The sequence below is a fragment of the Pteropus vampyrus genome, unplaced genomic scaffold, assembly GCF_000151845.1.
Source record: "Pteropus vampyrus isolate Shadow unplaced genomic scaffold, Pvam_2.0 Scaffold12, whole genome shotgun sequence".
NCBI lineage: Eukaryota > Metazoa > Chordata > Mammalia > Chiroptera > Pteropodidae > Pteropus > Pteropus vampyrus.
The window spans coordinates 4708711-4729802 of NW_011888793.1; the positions used below are offsets into that span (position 1 = coordinate 4708711).

The 21092-nt window shown below is 39.1% G+C and overlaps 1 non-coding gene across 1 annotated transcript; it reads left to right on the forward strand.

Moving 5' to 3' along the window:
• Positions 1-4441: 4441 nt before the first annotated feature.
• Positions 4442-4548, forward strand: LOC111732941. The gene has a single exon (XR_002777763.1). It is a non-coding gene; the product is annotated as a U6 spliceosomal RNA (small nuclear RNA).
• The last annotated feature ends 16544 nt before the right edge of the window (positions 4549-21092 follow it).

Consider the following 21092-nt stretch of genomic DNA (forward strand, 5'->3'; position numbering starts at 1 on the left):
ACTATTCACAATAGCTAAGATACGAATAACTCAGTGTCTTATCAACAGATGAATAAGTATTATTATCTCTTTACACAACTCTGCTATCAAAACAATGATATCAAAGGAACAGAACACTCAAAACAAGCCCCAGATACTTCTCCCAGCACCTACAGTGACAGATGCTGGCTCTCCTGGGGAGATTTTGCCACCGGAACTGTCAGTTTTCTGACTATAGGTGCTAGCATGTGAGCTCTTGTTTTCATGTCCCCTTGTACTTCCGGGATCTTCAAGATGATTAAAATGCAACCTTAGAAAAGCAAATGAAGAACTTTGCCTTAGGCACCTCACAATTTCAAGGTTCATTCACAACAGAAGGTACATTATTTCAGACATTATGCATGTAAATGTAGTCTTGATCTTGCTAAATATTTGAAACATGCTAATAAGAAGGCTGTGTTTATGTTCAGTTATGCTTACGGAAATGCCACCCTTTGCATGATGTCATCTCCCCAGACTGAATGTGTTCTGCTCCTCACACTAAAATAGGTGTGAGTTTCTCTTGTACCAGGATCAAATCCTTGGAGATATTGGAGGAGAGGTGGGAGTGTAATAGTTTCCTAAAATCTAACTCAATTTCTTTAAGAGCCCAGCTTATTGAATCATATCACCCAGCAGGAGGTAGAGACAGCTAAGCCAAAGAGAAGAGCAGATGAGTCCTGTTTGCATGATAAGAACCTCCTAAGATCCCATCTTACCTGATGGGATCTGACAGCCCAGCCTGAAAGCTTCAGCTGGAATGTAATAGAGAACCAAAAGCTGGTCAAAATGCTCCACATGTGAGGTCACCTAAAGTAACCCTGCAATATTCTAAGCGATTTAATCAGCACTGGTATCCAAATAGTAATACTAGAATTTTCCTCACATCCATGCACATTACTGCATGGAATCTCTTTAACCTTTTGCAGTTTTTTAAGAGAAACTGTGCTTGGAGAATAGTAGTGCAGGCTTTGGGGTCACACAGACCTGGGCTTGGATCCCTTCAGCACCTCCTCACATAGTGATATTTACTTCTTTGTACAGTTTTCTCATCTGTAAATGAGAAGAATACCTGCTTTACCAGCTTACCTTGAGGAGTAAGGGAAATAATCCCTTGAGCAGATCTAGCAGAGAATCTGCTATCAATAATAGCTCCTGTCCTTTCACCAGGACTGGAGGAGCTTTGAACCCTTTCTTGGCTGTGCTCACTTTCCAGGTACAATGGAAATATTAATGGCTAAAATAATTAATTTGGGGAAAATCTAATGAACACTCCAGTTATTTTATTGGGCCTTAAACTAGGAGGATAGAGTCTGTTTATGCCACATGATAGAAAGTAAAGAGTGGTTGGGACCCAAGGTTACCAGAAAGGTATTTGCAAAAGGAATTGAATACTGAGAAGGCAAATGGCACATTTATTATATGAGCAGTAAGGGCTTATGTGCCAGGTACAATGGAATGAGGTTTTTGTGGCCCGGATGTCAGTTTACCTCCTGGTCAATGCACAGGATGTGTGCCAGGAGTATGTCCTTCGTGGGGCCATCCATTTCTAGGATAATTATCTGTCTTGCAGAAAATTCTAAGGAGCTATCATGTAAAATGATCCATGATGAGCATGACCAACTCCTGTCAGTTCTTAGCCTTGAATTATATATACCCAATTACTGTTGATTTATTAGTAATAGAAATTCTGTTCATTCTTTCTATTCTTATCTCCTGCATCCCTTTGGTAAGTTCATACTGTAATTTATGAGACCTCCTATTGTCTTATAAACAAAACCTAAGCTACTTTATGTATGAGGTCTTCCCTTACCAGGTCCTTGCTCTTCTCTTGAGCCACCGTCATTGATACCGCAGATACTTGATAGCTGCCAGTCACACCAACTATTTGAAGGGCCTTAAGGATGCTGTGTTATCTCCCATCTGCATGTCTTTGAATATGTTCTACCTTTATTTAGCCAGAGTTGACCTTTCCTGCTTTGTCTATCTGGCTAAATCCTCTTGCTGTTATCCTCAAATATGTAAAGGTCCCTCCTCTAGGATTCTTTCTCTTTCTTTATTGACATGTCACGCTAGCTTATAGCTGCCTCAGGATTTATTCTATGAATTATAGATTTTCATTTCACCCTAGACTCTGAGGTCCTTAGTGTCAGGAACTGAGACTTCAATTCCCTCTCTCTACTGTTTAGTTCAGTTCCTGGCCTATGGCAGCTTGTCAGTAAATGTGAAAGGAAGAAAGGAAAGAAAGAAGAAGGAAAACATCCCCATTTGTCTTTCAAAAGCCTACATTCTGCTAAGGGAATCCCAAGTCATTCTCTTGCCCATCTTTAGCTAAAAGGCAATAAGCCTGAATTCTTGCTCAGTGAAAGCCCTCTAGTAGAGAATATTTTGGATATCAAAGTTGATTTTATGAGACAAGATCTATGTTTAAAGATGAACCCAAGTTTCTGATATTGGACTCATGGAATCTTTGAGAAAGAAAGAAATTAGGGAGAAATGATATAGCATAGGCATTAAGAACACCAGTCATGGAGCCAGACTGCCTTGGTTCAAATCCCAGTTCTGCCACTTACAAGCTTTATGAACTTGGGCCAGTTGCTTAATAGCTCAGTTTCTTCAGCTATAAAATAGGGATAACCAGAGGAGGGAAAGCAATTAAGAGAATCGTTTTGTAAACTATATAAATGTCTAACCAATGTACTGTATACTTGAAACTAATAAAATCAAATTAAAAAAAAAAAAAGCACTTCATAGATGTTGTGAGGATCAAACGATTCGATGAATGTAAAGTGCTTAGAAAAGAGCCTGGCCCATGGAAAGTACTATTAAATGTTCTCATTCACAATTGTCTAGACCAGAATTTTCCTAAATATTTACCTTCAGTCTTTTTGTTTCACCCAATTTTACAACACATATAAAAGCATGGCTGCTTTGCTGAGATGGGAGTGAGTGGCTGGGGTGAAGCCCAGAGCTCCTCCCTTCCTCAGAACTCTGGAGCTACAGGAGCCTAGTGGAGAAGCTCTGATCACATTCCTAAGCTCCTCATTTTCCAGAAGGAAGATTGACACCCAGCCTTGGCCTGAATTGCCCAAGGTTCCACAGGAGCACTCCCTCCACTGTGCAGCAGGGACCCTCCGGTCACTTGGTCCTTATCTCAGAGGGGTTCTCCCTCCATCTTGAGGCCCACAAAGGACTCAGAATTAGGACAGCAGGCACTGGGATCCCCTTCTCCTCCTACAGTCATTCTGAGTAGCTCCTCAAAAATTGTGTTCAATGGTATGACTGCATCTCATTGTATTTTGCCCAATGAAAGATTGTGTTGCTGCAGAATCCATCTTGGAGTCAGAAGAATGAAGATATGATTTTACTGTGCAATTCGTCCTGCCCTTTTTGGTAAAATTAGAACTAGAATTCAGTCTTTCTTTTGCCAAATATCTGAAGAATTTCCCTACCTTAATTCATCACCAAGCATATTTTTTCCCTCCTAATTTGCTATTATTTGAGTACCATGTTGCCCCAGACAGCTGTCGCCATCGTGTATACATCTACACTGTGTAATTAAATCAAAGATTTTATCTTATTATATAAATAGACACACGTGCAAACCAACCCACCCTTTCCTGTAGTCACAGTTGCTCACTTGGTTGACTCAGCAGAAATGCCCTGAGCAGGTTAGCATCCTCATTCAACTTAAAAGCTCCTTTGCTAGTAACTGAAGTCCACTTAGTTAATTATATAAAATAATATATCTTCATTTTCTAGAGCATAGCCCTCTGACTGAGCAGTACATTGTGGCGCTGTATAGGCTATTTTCTAAAGAGACAAGAGAGTTATCTTTGTATGGCTGGGTCCAGAGAACCATAATCAGCATAGTTGTAGGGTAGAGGCACTTCCAGCTTTCTTGTTTCATCTGAGATCGCATGGGCTAGTCCCAGAAAACCAGTCTTTCCCATTAGTTTTGCTAGACTTTAACCAAAAGAGAGGCCTTGAAACAGCACATGTGTACACACACCCATACACACACTTATAATTCCTTGCAATATGTACTTCTCATTACCCTTAAGTGACTTTACTTGTTTCATTTGTACGTTGTTGCTTTTATCAAGGTGCTAGAGGAAACTTGAATCTGTTCAGTTATTCTTTCAACACACATTGATTGAGTACCTAGTGGTGGTGACTGCTGTCTCCAGGCTGTATTTTACTTTCACAACCATCCTCTAAAGTCAGCACTATTATCCCCATTTTATAGATGAATCAACTTGGAAAGCTCAAGTAACTTGCGCAAAGCCAAGCAGCTAGTTATGGCAGAACTGGTGTTTGAGCCCAGGTAAGAGAGACACCAAGTCATCATGCTGAACTACCACATGACATGACTAAACCCGAAAGGACTTACTCAGGGTGATAAAGAATAAAAATACTACGTGCGCTCTCTTCGGCAGCACATGGACTAAAGCTGGAACGATACAGAGAAGAGTAGCATAGCCCCTGCGTAAGAATGACGTGCAGATTCGTGAAGCGTTCCATGTTTTTAGAGCCAGAAGAGAGAAAGCATAACTAGGGGATCGTTCTGTTACCGGCCAGTGGGGTCCTCTCCTGGCGCGTCGTCCGCGTTCTTGATGTCTTAAACAAAGAACTGAGAAGACACCGAAATATAGTAGAAAAGAAAAGTTTTATTAGAAAGAAAAGTACACTTCCAGAAGTGGAAGCGGGCCTGAGCAAGAGCAGCATGGCTCAAAAGGCCTGGTAACAAAGACTTTGGGGTTGTTATTCCTTTTTGCTGTGGGTAGTTACTTTGAGTGGGCTTCCTTGATTGACAACTAAGATAAACAGGACTCAGTGATTCATCATTTTGCTTTCTGTGCATGTTTGTTCCCAGAATTCAGTCTGTTATAATGATATTAATGAACTTCTGGGCATATGCATTATATTATAATGATAGCATAATGAGGTTCAGGTGAGTTGAAGGTCTTTGGGGTCTTCATTGCACAGATGCAAGCGACTGGCTTAAACTGGTACCTAATTCTCTGCCTGCTGGTTTCTTGGAGTTAAAAAAAATGCCTTCTGGCTTGCTTAATTGTGGGTAGACTAGGGAAGACCCCTTCTGGGATAGGATGACCTCACTGTCTTTGCAGGCAGACCCGAATCCCCTAACTAACTTTACTGCCTAACTCTTTTCTAAAAGCCATGAACCCCTTTATTATTGGTATGGATGTTGAGGGGTGGGAGTCTCTTCTTCCATATCTGCTTCCTGCTGAGGAAGGCTGTAGTCCCTGCCTACAGGGGTTTCATGGAGCTCTTTCCCTTTCTGCCTCAGTCAGGGTGGGGTCTTGGGTTTCCTGCTGAAGTGCCACCTCAGTCCCTAGACAAGGAAAAGAAGATTTGAACTGATTATTTAAAAACAGGCTTGGTTAATATATTTCTTAAAGAGCAAAAAGACTTTTGGCCTAAAGTCCCCTCCCCCTCAGACTCTAAGGGCCCTGCCTGGCTTAACACCATTTCTGTTTAACAATGGGCTGATGACCCTTATCAATAGCCAGAGGATCTGAGTCACCAGTTTCAGGCAATTATCAGGATTTGAGGAAGAGGGCCTTTTTTCCAAAGAAAGGAGGGAAGAAATCTAAGTTTACTAAAATGATTAACTCTGCAAGAGATATTTCATTTCATTTTCTGCTAAAAGATTAAGAATTTTACAAGTGATGTCTCATCTCAGTTCTATAAACAATATAAATGTCTAACTAATGTACTATATTCCTGAAACTAGTAATAATAAAAAAAAAATAGTAAGTTACAAACTATGCCTTCGGGAACCTCATACATACCGACACATAAATCTAATAAAGAGTGATAAGTGCTATGTGGAACAATAAACTATAGGGCCCTAGGGGAGGGAGGAATGGAGTCTGCCTGGAGGAAAAGGAGCAGATGCAAAGATCAGGGAATGCCTCACAGAGAAAGGCCTTTGATCTTGGCCTTAAACTGTAAGGAAGAATCCTCAATGGGGAGAGGGATGTCCACTAAGAAATAGCATGAACAAATATGTGCTGTATCCAGGGAGTGGTGATTTCGTGGGTGTGGCCAAAGTGCAGTGTGGAAATGGGAGAATGGGCAAGATCTGAGATTATGGATCTTTATCTTGAAGGCAGTGGGGAGCTGTGTTAGCCAGGGTTCCTTGCTTATAAGCAAAGGAAACGGATTCTATGTTAAGCTAAAGTATACTCAGAGGAAGTACACTGGAGGTTTATAAAGTTCACAGGGTGGCTGGGGAATCCACCTTGGAGACTAACAGGATTGCGTGGAGCATAGCAGCTCCAAAGGGCCAGGAAAGAGAATTATCAGCAGTGATCACCCAGCAGAAAGAGTCTGGTCAGCATACAACACCTTCGACCATGTTCCTGTATACCACTGCATGTCAAAGATCCAGAGTCTAGAAAGATAAAATCCAGAGGCTCTTTCAGGTTTGCACACAAAAAGGAAGAGTAATTGCCCACAAAGAAAAATGAGGGGCTCTGCTGGGAGGGGAAAGTGTATGTGGGGTAGATTTAAAAAAAAAAAAAAATTCTTTATAGAAACTCTCAGCGGTTTCAGAGCAGAGTAGTGAGATCTACGGGCTGGGTGCCCCGTGACACCGTGGAGGATGTTTTAGAGAAGTTTAGGGAAGGGCCAGTGGTCTGACTAAGAGGCTGTTGCTTTAGTCCAGGTGATAAGCTTTCAAAGTGAGTATGGGGATGGAGACGAGAAGACAAACTCACAAGGTAATAGGAACAGCACTCCACTGCCACTGTTACCTATTATATCTCTCACGTGGGCAGTGTTACTTTCGTTTGATGAGAATATTATTGATCTAATGAAGGATTATCCCAAGGCTTATGATTTTATAAATGAGAAAATAACACACACTCCAGGGAGACTTAGCTGTTACATTAACAATTAATAAGAAAATCTGACAAAGCCAAGGCTTGGAAATCATGCTTATCATGAATAATATAGAGCTGGGAGAGTTGGTCTGAGCCCAAATACATTCAGAGTAATTTTCCATAAACCTGCCACCTCCAGTTTGAAAATATTTCATGTGTGAGACTGCGATTTTCTCTGACAGGCTAAGATAGTAAGAAGAGGAAGTTGGAAAAGTAAATTGCTCTTTTTGTAATGGTAAAAATGTCATTACTGTGAAGAACATTTGTCTTTCTGATCAGGTATTAGATCTTGAGCTGAGATTCTCAGCATTATAAGCAGGCATGTTTGTGAACTCCTAAATATATGATAACTGGTTTTATTTTATTATCTAAACAGTAATAGATGTATTTTTTCGAGTTATTCAGTGCAGCCAATTACTTTTCCCAACACTGAATACAATAGTAATTTCAAGATGAAGTTACTCTGGCCCCAGCCCCAGCCGGCTCTGCTGGTTCCTATGAACTTACTCGATCAGGCCTGCTATGTTTCTTGTATCCTCTGGACAAGTCCTACCTTGTAGGATCTGCTGGAGATAATGAGACGAGTTTCTGTGCCAGTCAGTCATGTTCACTGCGTTCCAAATTCTAATCTCAGATCTGATTACCAAAGATTATAGGAAGAGGATAGAAATAGTCTTAGTTTGTGTCCCCCAACTGCAGACCCTGAGACAAAAATTTGGGAACAAATAGTTTATTTAGAAAACACTGGGAAGAGCTGGTGAAATGAGAATAGGAGGAAAGGAAAGACAATGAAAGGTGTGTCAGTGTGCAGTACAGCTGTGAACCAGAGGAGTTTAATTCCACCGAGGACCCCTCAGCAAGACTGCTTGCGACACACTTCAGAATTGTCCTGCAGATGGGGGAGGAAGCCAGGGCATTTATCCACTAACTCCTCACTTGTCGAAGGTCATGCTTAGGGTGCTAAATCTCTAGTACTTTTGAGCCTGCCCTCCATACCAATGCAGGCCAAGAATGCCCCTGCAGCCAGAGAATGCCCTTGAAAAGCCATTTGCATGCTCAAGAACCACCTACATGCAAGCTCCAGGGTAGGCCCAGAGGATACAGGCAGGATACAAACAGAGATACAAAATGAACTGGGAAAAATTAATTGCTGTGCCTAAAAAAATCAAAACATGGCAGTGAGTGTCCTTAAGGACTTCCTATGATGTTAAATAAGGTAGAATGATTTCTTCTTTGAGTGACGCAGTCCGAGTAGATATTCAGCCATGGATCATATTTTAAAGCACTTAAAATTTAATAAAGGAGTTAGGATGTATTTTCGAGTATGTCTAATACAAGAGACAAAGTGATGAGAAATCTAACAAGTCACATGCAAAAAGTGAGACATGGGAGGGATGATCTCTAGGTAGGAAGGGAAAGACTCAAGAATGACTTCTTGGAGAAAGCAGCACTTGGCTTTTACATTCAAATGGGAGGAGGGTAGACATTCTATGTAGACAAAACAGAGTCATCGCAGACACACGGAATAGAAAGTGAGGGACAAGGTTTAGGTCAATCTAACCTCACTTGGAGGAGGGAAGGTAAACAGTTGGAAGAAGATTGGAAAGCTCTATAGGGCCCAAATTATGAAGAGTCTTAAATACCAAGCTCAAGACCTTTGCCCTTGCAACTGCTGAAACAGCACATTGGGGTGCCCGCAACCCTTAGAGGTATGCTACCACTTTTTTTTTAAATTAAAACTTAAATTTTATTTTTGCTGCAGCACACACACAGTGCATACCGTTTTGAGGATATGTTTCAGGTAAGCTTAGTGGGTTATAGCCTAGGCAGTGTACAACTTGCAAAGAACAAGTAGAAAGAGATAGCATAGAATGCCAAGGCAGTATTTACTGCAGCATGATTGAATGACACCTTGTGTGTATATAAACAAGCACAGTCAGAGCAATGGGAAGGTTGTAAATACCACCTCAAATGCAAAAAGCAGCCGAGTAAATAGTTGCATGCCTAGAAGTAATCCACTCAATACTTTCAACTGGGCACCAGCCTCTTTCTTAATTTTAATATTTACAAGTGTGCAAAGAAATCAAAAACTGTTGTTAATCATGTTAAGGCAATGGAGAACCATTCTAAGGTTTTTCAGAAGAGGGTAACATCTGACCTTGGCTCTCGTGCTAAGGGCATAAGCAGTGATATGGGTTTTCCATAGTTCTCCATGGGTGAGGGATTTCCTATTTATACAGGTATGTGTTAAGGCCATTTGCCATGCTGTTCATGCATGTGGCAAAGAAGGGAACTGATTTGGATATTCCGGAACTAGAGACAAGTCTCCCTTCAATATAAGTAGAGAAGAAAGAATCTAGATTCTCACGTCAACATTTATCAGTACTCATTTGAACATTATGTACTTAACTTCTACTGTATGAAAAGGCCCTTTAAGTGCTGGCTCAGAAAGACACTACTCTTTGACCTTGGTAAGTTACTCATCTTGGTCTCAGTTTCGCTCATCTGTAAAAATGGAGCTAATAAGAGCTGCCTTGCAGAGTAGTTGTGATGACTGAATGATGCATTTTATTAAAATTCTTGGTCCTTGGTAGAAGCTTAATAAATGAGAAATTGTTGATAATTTACCACTAGATGCCCTCAGGAGCAGAAAGCCCTTGAAGACAAATCTTCTAGGAATTCTAAGTGAACCCAGACGATCCCTTCAGTAAGCTATAATCTTGTATGTAATGAAAGTTCCCAGCACACTAGAGTTTATATCTGTTAACTTTGGTTGTGGTTCTTATGGAAAATGGCATAGATAGATAGATAGATAGATAGATAGATAGATAGATGATAGGTAGATCGATCAATTGATTGATCTATTCTTAATTAGCACCACGTGAGAATGAAATTTATGAGAATCAATATATTGTGCAGTGCTTCAATTTTCTTTTTCTAGAGCACAGAACGTTCTCTCACATACTCCTTTGTTTAATCATTTATTCTGCAGCCATTTTTGCGCATATACTGTAAATGCTAGGTATGAAGGAAACACATAGAAGTATGAAATTTCTTTAAATATTTTACAGTCTATATATAAAGACAAACTATATATGTACATATATACATATATATTACATATATACCATTGCTTATAAAATATACATATAAATTATGTCAAACAGTTAAGTAATGCTACCAAGACAGTATAGATTAAGAACAAACATGAATTACATGATAAGAAATATTTACTTGTTTAGAAGTGGAAATGATCAATCTGGGTTGCAATGGCTAAGTAAATTTTATGGAGGACATAAGGCTTAACTTGGCCTTGAAGAATGATGAGACATCATCATTTAGGGAGAAACAGAAGCCTGGCTGCCAGTTTGAATAAACGGGACAGTGAGAAAGTCAAGATAGAGAAGAGGGTTGTACTAGGGATTAATGGAAAATAAGGCTGCAAAAGTAGCAGTATTCAGCCTGCAGAAGGATTTCAATGCCAGACCAAGTAATCTGGGCTATAGTTCAAGATCATAAACCAAAATGCCTTCAGGAGCCAGTAAAAGTTTGGGGTGGCTAAGGGTAAGAGATAGAGAGTAGTGGAGAGACCGTGGAGATCTGGAGAGTATAAAAGCTTTCAAATTCAGAAATATTTAAAACATTGGTCTCTTCAAACAAAACAGGTCTGCAGACCAAACTCCGTCTGCCAGACGCTGGTTCTAGACCATTCTCTGGGCTACCCATTGCCATGCCGCATGATTGGCAGACATTACCAGTCAAACAAATCACTATTTCTTGCTAAGCCTAGATTAGCCCTCAGAATTCTTCTTAACATGATTAAGTCATGAGCATTAGTTCCACGTTGATTCTTTTTAGTCTCAATATGACCATAACAAGATCACATTAAAAATATTTGCAAAAATACATTAACATATGAGAAAGAGGGTTATATATATTATATAAATTTGTGTTTTTTTGGTTCCCTCTTCCTCTAACCCACAAATGCTGATATTTGAACTTTTTTCTTTTGTATTTATTTTCAAATGTATGTTAATTGTGCACTACTAGGGTCTTGGGGCTACCCTTCCTTCAAGGAAATCAAGGTTTCATGGTGTCCTGTGGATCAAGGAGTATAGGGATCCAGGCAGAGGTAGACAAGGAAATAGAGTTACTTAGGGAATTGAGACACCAGTGTCTGGCTTCATTGATGACTGGCACGAGTAACTTAACCTCTGAGTTTCAGTTTCCTCAGCTCCCAGTGAAGGTAATCAATCATCTCTTTCTTGACCACCTGATGATGTTACTGTGTCAGATGAGTTCACGAGTGGTGTAAGGATCTGGACAACTAAAAGCCTTTTAACATTATTTTTCTGTCCATTCCTCTTACAGTTCAATCAAAAGAGAATGTGATGCGGTGTTTGGGGGAGTGGGGTAGGGTGGACATCCATGTCTAATAAGACTGTTGTGTGTGCTGATTAAGTTGTATCATTTTAAGATTTATCATAGATAATGCTGTTTTAAAGGGTGTCCAGGAAACTAGGAAAGCTTTCTTTGTAGGGAACCATGTTTGGTGATAATAAGCACAAAAAACAGACGTAAAACAAAGAAACAAACCCATTTTGCAGATTGAATGTGTCGTCCTGTGCAACAGACAATGAAAATTTCTCCTTTCCAGCCTCTACCATCCTAACAAAACCTGTATACTCACAAACTCACAGTGGTCCTCGCAGTGGCATTATGAGGTTGTCTAAGAGGTATGATTACCCTCATTGAGAGCTGAGAAAACTAACATTCAGAGAAGGGAAGTTACTGATGCCTGGTCTGCAGTAGAGCCAGGAATTAAATCTGGGTTTTCCTACTCCCTATATAACCCTGTCAATTTTCCTATCTATCTCTATCTAAAAATACTGTTCAACTCAGGTTCTGAAAGGATAATGGGAAAGAAAAAGAAATCAAAACATAGCCATTACTCCCTGTGTCTTTAACTGGGGGTCTGAGATTGCACTCCCAGATTTCTGCTGTCCTTTGCTTACATAATCATGCCCCGCCGCAAGCATTTGTGTAGAGGTGGCCTTACCTGCAGCTAACCTGATGCCCTTCTGCTTTGCCCAAATGCTAGAAGGGATAGATTTACACTTAAATCAATATTTAATCTAATGTACCTCTCTTGACTTCATTTGTAAAATGGTGTGTAGATCTTGGATAAGAACACAAGCCTGTGAGCTGAATCAAAACCATTTGTAAGACAATAAACTCTAAAAGGAAACATGGTGATGCATACAGAAGAGGAGAGGTTTCCTTGGCAGGAACCAATGTATTTCCTTACCCTCCCCCATTTTTATTAGAGATCTGGAAAAGAGAGTCAATAGTGATTTAATTGTGCCCTGTTGCAGATGAAGCTCAGGATTCCAATAGGCCCAAAGACATTAGCAATAATGAAGAAAAATACCCTAATCACATGAGTAGAAATTCTTTTCAGTCATATATCATACCTCACAGGATATTTTCATTATTTGGAGGAGAAAAGGCCCCATGTATGTCGTTTTTCCATATCATAAAATAAGAAATAAGCACATGAGGGAATGTAAATTGGTACAGCCACTATGGAAAACAGTACAGATGTTTCTGAAAAAATTTAAAACGGATATTTCTTTTGACCCAGGAATTGCACTTCTGCGTATTTATCCAAAGAAAACCAAAACAATAATTCATAAATATCTATGCATCCCTATGTTCATGGCAGCACTATTCAAAATAGCCAAAACCTGGAAGCAACCAAAATGCCCATCAACAGACGATTGGATAAAGAAATTATGCTTCATATATACAATGGAATATTACTCAGCATGAAATCTTACCATTTGCTACGACATGGATGGACCTAGAGGTTATTATGCTGAGCAAAATGAGCCAGACAGACAAAGACAAATACGATACGATTTCACTTATATGCAGAACCGAAGGAACAAAAAGAATAAACTAATTGAAAACAGACTCACAAATATGGAAGACAATCTGATGATGGCCAGAGGGGAGGGAATTGGCAGACTGGGAGAATGGGGTGAAGGGTTAAAGAAGTACAAATTAGTAATTGATAGATGGTCACAGGGATGGGGACCACAGTATAAAGAATGTAGTTAGCATTAATGTAATGGCTAGGTGGAGAGCCAGAGGAGAGAAAGAGCAATCAGGGAGATCGTTTTATAAACTATGTAAATGTTTAACCAATGTACTGTATACTTTAAACTAATAAAATAAAATTTTAAAAATAAATATTATCAAAAAAAGAAATAAACATGTGGAAATTATATTAAATGTAAACACAAATATTTTATTTATTATGTAGAACCTGAAATCTATGGGTGCCTTTCAAAGTGCCTCTGATTCAAGTGATTTTTCCAATACCGTTTAGATTGTTCATTTCAAACTAGAAATGGAACTCTCGGCCTGATCTTTCAGAAACACGTTAAACTTCAGTTTCCTAGTCTGGGAAATAAATTGTTGTCTGTGGAATGGAGATGGTGAGTTAAGTGAGCTTGAAGCATGAAGGAAGAATGAAAGGACAAAAGAAAGGAAGAAAAAAGAAAAGAGAAAGGAAGGGAAGGGAAGAGAAGGGAAGAAGGGAGGAGAGGGGGCAGGTGAAGAGGGAAGAATATCTATATCTATATCTAGTGACATGAAGGAATCAAAGTCTCCTAAAGTAAGCTTTCGCATCGTTCTTATCGATGAGATTAGACTAATTTTCAGTAAACAGATTTCAAGGTTTCAAGTTTAGTGAATTGGTCTACTTAATTTAAAAGTGTTTTCACCCTCCCTATGCTAAAATATTGTCCCACATTTAGTTATGTTCTACATGACCATGCTTTTGATTGACAGTGAAATCACAGTAAGGAATTGATACCATAATTTATAAGTAAATGACTGAATGAGGCATATGAAATGAGTAGCACTTCATTAGTGAATTCTATTGCCTGCATCTAAACATCAACAAAGTTCCTCTAACTCCAGGATGCCTTTGGAATCATTTATTATGTCGCTAGGAAACTTTAGATACATACTTCTAAATGCCCCACTCATAACTGGTATTTTAATGTTACTTGTGGTAACTAGGACTTTTGGAAATCAAGTCAGATTTGGGACAAGAAGCATGTTTTGATGACCCATCTATTACAAAGCATGAGCTTTGTGTTTCTGTGGTGGGAAAATGCCCTCTCACAATGTCCTTCAGCCTCTCTCCCCAAAACCTCCTCAAGTTGACATACAACCAAAGCAGAAGCATGGTGCTTGATATGCAAATATAACTTCAAGCCAACTGCCCATCTCTCCTTCAATCCAATGGCCTCCCCTAAACCCACCCTATATCAAAATTGTGGAGACTTTACTAAAACAAAATAATTACATTTGAAAATGTATAAAATTCCTAACTTTGTACAGTTAGTACTCTTACAACATCTATGCGACTTTGAACTACTCCTATTAATTTATTGTAATGAACTGAGATTTTGCTATAAACATACAATTAGGAACGCCACTCTTTATCCAGAGGGCAAAAGTTACAGTACACATGAGTGGTCATTTGTAAATAAGTGCTTTACACACCCCTCTTAGCCCTGATGAAACTCGACTGATTATATTAATGGGCAAGAGAGTGTTAGACAAAGCCACTGTGATCAAAATAACAGGGAGAGCAGATGGATTAACCACATGAGAATCATAGCCATTCATCCCCTTAAAGAGCACACATTTCCACTGTGAATGTGTGATGATAATATTTACTTTTTCATTTTAGGTTCAGCGAAACAGTCAATTAGAAGGATATAAACTATGCTTTAACTGACCTTCAGTATAAATTAGATTATATCACTTATATACCTGTCCCGCAATTTACATGGTATTTTTTTAATACGTGTTTTTATGCACGGTAAATATTCTCCCCGTTTACGTGGACTTTTTTTACTCAGTTTCCATTTACACGGTCTCCATTTTACACAGTTTTTGTTTTTCATTTCCATTATTGATGATTACTTTTTCTAAGCAATAGCTTAACTCAGTAATGTACAAAGAATTAATACTTACTAGCACACAATTATTAATGATCTTCCCATTCACTGGTTGGCAAATATAAAAGCATGGGTGACTACTGATGTTTTTCAGGATTGATTTTACAAATGCTTTGCTGTGGAAGCTGAAAATTACATGAAGGAAAAATGTCTTCCTTTTAAAATACTTTTACTTTTAGGTAATGCACCTGGTCATCCACACAGTTTAGAACATCCAAATATAAAAGTTGTATATTTGCCACCAAATGCAACTTCCTTGATCCAACCTTTAGATCAAGGCATTGTTTCCACCTTTAAGATTGATTATATTAAGTGGAGTTTTAATGATCCTTTTAATAAAGTTGACGATAGTGAATCACAGTTACAGAAGCCTGGAATAAATAACACAACAATTTTAAATTGTATCAAGAATATTGCTTTAGCTTTGAGTGATTTAAGCCGTCAGTTTTAAATGCTTGATGGAAAGCAATGTGGCCGGAAGTTGTACCAGGGAATATCGTTTCTAACAAATGAAGAGGGATTAACTGGCATTATTAATTTATTAAATAAATTTAAAGAAGAACACTTTGACCATTTGAATGTAGATGATATTATTGGTTGATCATGAATTAAGTGATAATGAATTAATACACTTACTATCTGAGCCCATCCCGCTGATGAATACAGATGGCAGTGACCTTGGACCGGTTTCATTCACTGCAGAAAATATTTACAAAGCTCTTCAATGGCCACAAAACTGGAAACTGCAATTCTAGATATTGATTCAAACACCCAATGAGCCTGAAAATTTTGAAAAAATATTTTTATTTTTAACTGTTGCAGTGAATATCAAAGAATTTATGAAAACTTAGCAAAAGATGGGATTGGAAAAAGATCATCCAAAAACATAAACATAAATAATCAAATTGAAGTCGTACTTCCAAATATTTTAAGTGATGAAGATAGTGACTTTGTCCTAATTAAAAAGAGTTTGATTGCTTGAGGTTACAATACAGACACTGACAGCAAATAAAATTTGTTTTGGTTTTTCTGAATTTTCATTAGCTTTTTTTTGGTGAAAATATGTGAAATAAAAATTTTTATGACTTATATTGGCCTATTTCTTTAGTATTTTTTTTTGTACTGGTGGACTCTTTTTATGCGGTTTTCTTCCATTAAAAAAAAAAAAAGACATGTGGAACAGATAATCCATGGAAATCGAGGAACTGTGTATTCAACTAGAAAGATTAAATCAATATTTCCTTTAAAATTCAAATCCAAGAATTTTTAGTTGACATCTGAATTCATTCACAACTGTTCAAGCACTTAGTCAACACATGTTTATTGACTGAGTAATCTGGTACCATGGAAGATGCAAAGATCAAAAAGACTGTCTGCCCTTTGGGATTTTATAATCTAGAAGGGAAAATAAGATGCACACAGAGATGCACGATATAAGGCAGACATAAGCAAAATGCCGTGAGAGCTAAGAAAAGGGTTTGACCGGAGCCTGTCAAGAGCTGGAGATCAGAGAAGGCTTGAGGATCAGGTAGAAACTGAAAAGAGAGTTGGATTCTGACCCCCAAATAAATTTACTTCTTGCCCTTTCCAGAAAGGGGAATCTTAGATTTCCCAATCTTACTGTGAAGATGATTACACAAAGACGTGCTCAAGAAAGTTAATCACATTGGCCAAGTGGTCTGTGTTGTGTGCGATTATTTCATCTAAATGCCTTACCAACTTCATTCAGGCATGGCAGTAAAGCCAAAACAATAAATCTTGAAACATCTCTTAACAACAGATTTGCTCCACTGCCAATGCAAGAAAGAGTAAAAAAATGCAAAAAGAAAGGGAGTAAAATATTAGATGACTGAAATTAATTTACTAGAATTTGGCTCAAGGTTCTTAGAAACCCAAACCGTTCTCTAACATTGTCACATGGAGCTGGCTTCTGAATCAAATTGGGAACAAAAATTATAACTGAGTCCCATCGGTGTAGGATCTACCAGTAAGTAGTTGCTTTCTCTTAATTGTGTGCTGCTCGTTCCAATTAGGAACTTCCAACCAACACTACTTGCAGACCCCAGGACAACCTTAAGTGGAGACAGCATGGGGCCGAGAAAGGAGCACTCAGCTGGAACTGGAGTCAGGGCTCTGCTTTCCAAGCAGCTGTATGATCCTGGGCAAGTAACATCTTACCTCTGAGCCTCCGTTTTCGCATATGCACAATATCATGCCTTATATCACAGGGTTGTTGTGAGTTTCCAGTGAGATAAGCCATATAGTGATGCTCTCTGTATACTGTACAGTTCTGCCTAAATAATCAGTGTCAGCACCATCACCATTGGCAGTTGGCTTCTGCCCTAAGCAAGAAGCCTTCCTTACTGAAGCAAAGGTCTTTTATTTTGTTGTAAAGGTTATTCTTATTGCTGCTGATTATTAGCTGTGTGACCTCAAAGAAGCCATTAGACCTTTTAGAACCTCATTTTTTCTTACCTACAAAGTGGGCATTGTAATTATGCCTATCCTGCCTATCTTAAACGTTCACTATAATAATCAAATGACATAAAAGGATATGAAAGCAAATTGCAAACTTAAGTCATCCCATAAATATTCATTGTTTTACTCACACAGAGGCTCCAGGCCTACATTTCTAATCCAGATTTCTTGATTGAGTTCCTGATCCTTGCTCCTCAGGCCACCCCCTGTGGACTTAGTTTGTCACCTGCTCTGAACTTTAAGCCTCTGATCATACTTCAATCCTTTCTTGCCTCTGGTTCTAGCCTACTGAGTGCTGATAGAGCTCGTGCCTCTATTCTGGAGTGCCCCGCTCTATACGGCACATCGTTTCAGAAATCCTCCTTCAGAACCGGGCCACTTCTACCCCGTTGCCCTGAGCCTGAGCTCAGTCAGGCCACAGTGTTGTCAGGTCTTAATAATTTCAGGCCTTTTTGCCCTGGGCCTGTAACTTTCTGTTGCCTAGACGTTCAAAATTTGTTTTCATCTTGCTTTGTGCCCAGAATGTTCATAGAAGGCAGTGATTCTCAACATCAGCTATGCATTGGAACCATGTGGGAAACCTGAAAAAATAATAATGCTTGGGCCCCATCTTCAAGGATTCTGATGTAATAGGTTTGGAGTATAGCTTGGGCATCAGGATTTTTCAAAGCTACCCATGTGCTTCTAATACGTAGCCAAGGTTGAGAATCACTAACTTAAGGGATTGTTCCTAGCCAAGTTGTAACCTGGGGTAGGAGTGAGGGCTGGTAATAATCCACCTTTCACCAGAATTGGGTATAGAGGCCAAAATCTACAACAAAGGTGAGTCCTAAGAAGCAACATGTTCAACCCTCACAATACCAGTCCTGAATCCAAACCCTAGGGAAACTGATTCAAAATGGTAGCTTAGACCAGCTGAATCACCAGGTCTTAGGTAGCAGGAGTCAGGAAAGAGAGGGATGGTTAGTTGCAAGACTAAATCTGGGCCTCTAACCAGCATTGTTTATTTCCATCCTGGGTTGAAGAAAAGGTCAGGGCCCACATAGTTAGAGAAAATGATCATGATATTCCCTGTACTGGACAAGAATATAATTTTTATGGGCCCAAAAGACAGCTTTTAGCTTATTATACGTACACACTTATAAGTCTGGACCCACTTTGGGTGTAGGAAGTCTTGCTCTTTCTATGTTCAAAGTCTTTGATAAAGAATCAGACATGAAAGTGGTAAGAGCCTCAAAGGCCAATGTTTTTATTTTACACGTGAGAAAACTGGGCCCATAGAGGACAAGGCTTGTCCAAGGTCAGACAGCAAGTTGGAGGCAGAGTTAAGAGTAGAGCACAGGTCTCCTCTCACCATCTAACAATGGGCATGGGACTCCCTTGAGTATCACACTTTAGACTGTGAAGTCAAGTACTATGTAAAACATTCTCTTAAAGTAGATTACGTGGTTCAGAAAATTTCTGACTGGTACGTACATATATTTTAAACTCTTCCTCCATTTTGAGACTGTGGAGGAAGACATTCTATTAAGAATGGGGGCCCAGCAGGTGAAAACCAGGTGCTTGCCACTTATTTTAAAGGAAAAAAAGGAAAGAAAGTGAATCTGAGTTATTCCTTGGATTTTTTTCTTTTTTATTTAGCTGGAGAGGAATTAGTAGTTTCTAGTATATATTTGGTCTGTGATTTCTGGGGGTGTGCACTTAGCAGGCTGGGATGCATTTTTCACGTAAAGCCAGGGTGTTATCTAAGGACTCACACTGTAGTTGGATGCTGAGCAACAGATAAAGTATTTTCCTGTAGTAATTGTCAGACCAGGGCTAAGCCACCAGAAGATCCTTCTCCCTGGAGGGCTTTGGCTAAACAGGAAAACAGACAAAACAATAACAATAGTGCATGGCTTTGCCCTTTACAGTTTATAAAACACTTCAAGGCATTGTTATAGCCACACCTTAGAAAAGTATACAAGTCAAGCAGGAGTTACAAAATAGGTAAAAACAACTCAAGTAATTTTAAGAGGGAAAACAAAGACAGTTTATGAATGCCCTGTGATTTGGAAATACCCATTTCTTAGGTGTCAAAACTAAGTTCAGCAAGATCATGTGGTTTGTCAAAGTGACATAAGAGTAATGATAACGATAATGACCAAAGTTCCTTTTTCACATCCAGAGTCTGTTTTACTATCACACCACAGATGCCTCAAGCAAAGAAAAGGAGGCAAAGTTGAGAGTCCAGGAGGCCAGATTTGGCAAAAAACAGGTTTGGCCAACCCCTGTTGCGGGACTGGGCATGAGACATCCAGGGCTCCTGAGGTGGGTGGGGATAGGCTAGATGCCAGGGGCTGCAATTGGCCTTGATGAAAGCAGAGGTGCCATTATTAATGAGTGTTTCTGGCTGTCTGTATGCCCAGGTTTACCAGCATGGCGGAGTCATCTAATCAGCTGAGCAGCTCAGCTAGCAGAGCTGTGTCGGTGTATGAAATGACCACTCAGGTATAAGTTCGACCTAATGAAATAACTTAATGGATTTTTTCTCTCTGATCTGTTGATTTCAGGCTCAGTTTAGGATGACTAGTCACATCCCGCTCCTGGTCCCTCATCCTCCCTTCACGAGAGCTTGTTGAATTTATTGGTGGCAGGACCTGAATGATGTTGCCTTATTGTTTGTATCTGTTTAACTTGGATGACTATTGTGGGACTTGCATAAATTGTTTTTCACATAAAGAACAAAAGTATTTCTGTACCTTTTGTCTATGCTGAGAGAATGGTAAGATAGAATAATGGACTTCATTTTAGAGAAAATCAGATAAATTGATCTTTTCATTTGTATGGATACTAGGAGCAAAACTTATAACCAACTAAATGTAGAAAAGTGATCTTATAAGAAATCTGAACCCCACTCTCCCCATCCTGTGAAGATTGTGGTCTTTCCTGACATTCAGGGTGATACATTTACATGTCAGTTAGTACAAAGACCTCAGCATAGAAAAATAAACCATGTGTTTGTGAAAACAGGACATTTATTTAGTGCAGACTCTGGTACCCAACTGTCTGGGTTTGAATTTGACTCTGCCATTTACCATTGGTGTGCCTGTGGGCAAGTTACTTAACCTTCCTTTGCCTCAGTTTCCTCATCTATAAAATGAGAATTACCTCATAGGGTGGTTGAAAATGTTAAATTAATTAATTTATTATGTCAAGTGTTAGAGGCCCAAGGACATGGCAAATTTGTCTTTATTATTATTGTTACACTATAATTCTCTCATCCTTTATTATTTTAGTGGTCTCCTCACTCCCGTTTCTGTTTCGTCTCCAGTTTTCGAGTTCTTTGCTTATTCAACCCGCTCTATATCTGGTTATTAACATAATCTTCCAAATGAACAGCATACATAATTTTCCTATCCAAGAATTTACATTGAGAAGGTCTTGTTACAAAAGTAAGTGGAGAACACTTTCACATATTTTATTTTTCACATGTAATAAGTTTCTGACACAATATACCCATGCATACATAAACTGTCCAGATCACTGAGGTGTCGGGGCAGAGAGGTCAGAAAAGCACATGAAATGTCAGCGAAGTTATTAATAGGTGTTCAGGATGAGAGTAAAGTTTAACAGAATAGTAAACTTCTACTTCATAAAA